Source organism: Cucurbita pepo, unplaced genomic scaffold (assembly GCF_002806865.2).
Source record: "Cucurbita pepo subsp. pepo cultivar mu-cu-16 unplaced genomic scaffold, ASM280686v2 Cp4.1_scaffold000231, whole genome shotgun sequence".
Taxonomy (NCBI): Eukaryota; Viridiplantae; Streptophyta; class Magnoliopsida; order Cucurbitales; family Cucurbitaceae; genus Cucurbita; species Cucurbita pepo.
The window spans coordinates 69,495-72,863 of NW_019646486.1; positions in this window are offsets into that span (position 1 = coordinate 69,495).

Below are 3,369 nucleotides of genomic sequence, written 5' to 3' on the forward strand. Positions count from 1 at the left end.
GTTATGGGGGCTATTGCTGTCAACCAAAGAAAAGAGATGGTAATTCCAAAACCATCTTTACCCCACTGTTATGGTGTTGTTGCTTGTTGGCAACCAAAGAAAGAGGGCTATGGCGGGCAACCAAACAAAAGGGATGGTAATTCTAGAACCATATTTACCCTGCTATTATAGGGGTTGTTGCTAGCAACCAAAGAAATATAGGCAACAAAAAAAAAAAGGATGGTAATTCCAAAACCATCTTTACCTTGCTATTATGGGGCTTTTACTGGCAACTAAAGAAATATAGGCAACCAAAGAAAAGAGATGGTAATTCCAGAACCATCTTTAATGGGGGCTGTTGATGGAAACAAAAGAAAGAAAAAAGGATGGTAGCTGACAACCAAAGAAAAATGATGGTAATTCAAGAACCAAATATTCTCCAGATTGCAATCTTTCCTATCTTTAGTAGGTTGCTGTTATTGGGAACACTGCTGTTATCAAATAATAGGTATGCTATTATTTGGAACCTTGTTATGGAATAATAGGTAAGGGTGAAAAAAGAAAATTTTCTTGTTTCATGTTGTTTTCATTTTCAAATTGTAGTTTGTACCAAGTGAACCAATAGACCAAATAAGAGGATCTTAATTTTGGAAATGAATATACTTCAAATTGCAAACATTTCCATATTTAGTAGGTTTGTTTCATGTTATTTTAATCTTCAAATTGTAGCTTGTACTAGTGAAAAAGATGAAATATTTAACAATAAATAGAGGTGCATAGTAACACCATAATCAACTAGAGCTCCCATAACACTTTTCACCATGGCAATCCCAAACAAACAAGTCTTCCTCTTGTTTGCCTATGTCATTTTGCTTCCAAAATCTAAATCACCGCTTTTTGACCACTTTTGATTTGTCCATCAGTGGCATTATAATTTTTGTGCTCTACAATAGTACAATGTGTAAGAGGAGGGATAAATTCCTTCACAATCCATGGCTTGTGTCCTCAGTAGAGAAGAAACTCGGTAACTAACTGCCGAGGCACCTCCTTTGTTTATAAACAGGTAAAACTCAAATATTCATTTATTTTAGTTCAGTTTATTAGATCCGCAAATTATAACAAGTTCATTATGTTTGGATTAAATAGTTAAGTGTGAAAAAAAACAACAATTTTCTTGTTTCATGTTGTTTTCATTTCAAATTGTACTTGTAGAAGTGGACCAATAGACCAAAGAAGAGGGATGTTAATTCCAGAACTGAATATTTTTCCGATCGCAAGCATTTCCATCTTTAGCAGGTCTGTTTTATGTTATTTTCATCTTCAAATTGTAACTTGTACAAGTGAAACACTTCGAGTCTTCTCCTGTGTCATTTTGCTTCCAATAACTAAATCACAACTTTTTAATAATTTTCTTGTTTCATGTTGTTTTCATCTTCAAATTGTAGCTTGTACAAGTGAACCCGTAGACCAAAGAAGAGGGATGTTAACTACGGAACTGAATATCCTTCAGATTGCAAGCATTTCTATCTTTAGCAGGTCTATTTCATGTTATTTTCATCTTCAAATTATAGCTTGTACAAGTGAAACGGTACAAAAATAGAGGTGCATAGTAGCACCATAATCGACAACAGCTCCCATAACAATTTTCACCATGTCAATCCCAAACACACGAGTCTTCCTCTTGTTTGCCAGTGTCATTTTACTTCCAATAGCTAAATCACAGTTTTTTTACCACTTTTAGTTTGTCCAGTAGTGACCTTATAATTTTTGTGCTTTACCATCAAGACAATGTGTAGGAGGAGGGATAAATTTCTTCAAAAGGGAAGAAACTTGGTAACTAACTGCTAGGGCACCTCCTTTGTTTATAAACAGGTAAAACTCAAACATTTATTTATTTTAGTTCAGTTTATTAGAGATGCAAATTATAACTAGTTCATTATGTTTGGATTATAATAGTTAAGGGTGAAAAAAATAATAATTTTCTTGTTTCGTGTCGTTTTCATCTCCAAATTGTAACTTTTGCAAGTGAACTAGTAGACCAAAGAAGAGGGATGTTAATTCCATAAGTGAATAGTCTTCCGATAGCAAGCATTTCCATATTTAGCAGGTCTGTTTCATAATGAAGCTCAACTCTTTGTCATGCTAGTTTGGGTCAAGTGGGTTTTCAGTTATTGCAGAAAATATCCACAAAACTTCTTGATGGTATCCCTGTCTTTAAAGATATTCAGCATGATGAGATTTGTCCAGGCTGCCAATATGGCAAGTCTCATCGTCTTTCTTTCACAAGCTCAAAGAGTAGAGCTTCAACAATATTAGAATTGATTCATTTTAATCTTTTGGGACCGACAAAATAGTAAGCTATTCCGGCTTTCATTACGTGATGGTGTTTGTGGATGATTTCTCTCGCTTCAGTTGGGTATACTTCTTAGAACACAAAAGTGAAGCTTTTTCAAAATTTATTCAGTTTAAGCATGCTGTAGAAAAAGAATTGGAATTGAAAATCAAGTGTTTGCACACTGATAATGGTAGGGAATATCTTTGAAATGATTTTATGGAATACTGTAAGGAGCATGAGATTCAGCGTCAACTGACTTGTCCAGAAATTCCGCAACAAAATGGGATGGCTGAGCGTAAATGAGCTCATCTTACATCAGTTTGCTTGTCTTGGCTGCATGCGAGAAGTCTTCCAAGAGAGTTATGGGCGTCAGCTTTTCAAACAGCTTGCCATGCTGTAAATCGGCTGCCTCCATGGCTAGGGACAGAATCATCACCATTTGAGCTGTTTACCATCGTAAACCCAATGTGAGTTATTTTCGTATTTTTGGGTCTATTTGTTTCGTTCATGTACTGAAACATAATCGAACTAAACTTTACCCAAAGGCCAAAAAATGCATTTTGGTTGGCTATGATACTCATAGAAAGGGTTGGAGGCGTATGGATTTGNGGTTGGCTATGATACTCATAGAAAGGGTTGGAGGCGTATGGATTTGGAAACAAAGATGGTTACTGTGTCTCGTGATGTGGTGTTTGATGAAATTTCAAGTTACAGAGATGATGCAGATAATAGCAAAAGTACAACTACTGTTGCACTTTTTCTTGACAATTCTACATTAGGGAGAAAAGAATTTCCAATTGCGACAGACATTCAAGCCGAAGAGAACAGGGAAGCCACTACAAATATTGAAGTTGCCATGGTAAAAAATCCTCAAAGACAGAAAAAGTTACCAGGTCATTTGTCTGATTTTGTAGTTGACATTAATCAATTTTCTGTTTTGTCATGCTTTTTTATGAGAGATACAAGTGAAAATGATTCGAGGTTGTACAGTGAAGCTAAAGGAATTTTCGAATGGCAAAAGGCAATGACGGAAGAAATTTGAGCACTCCGAAAAA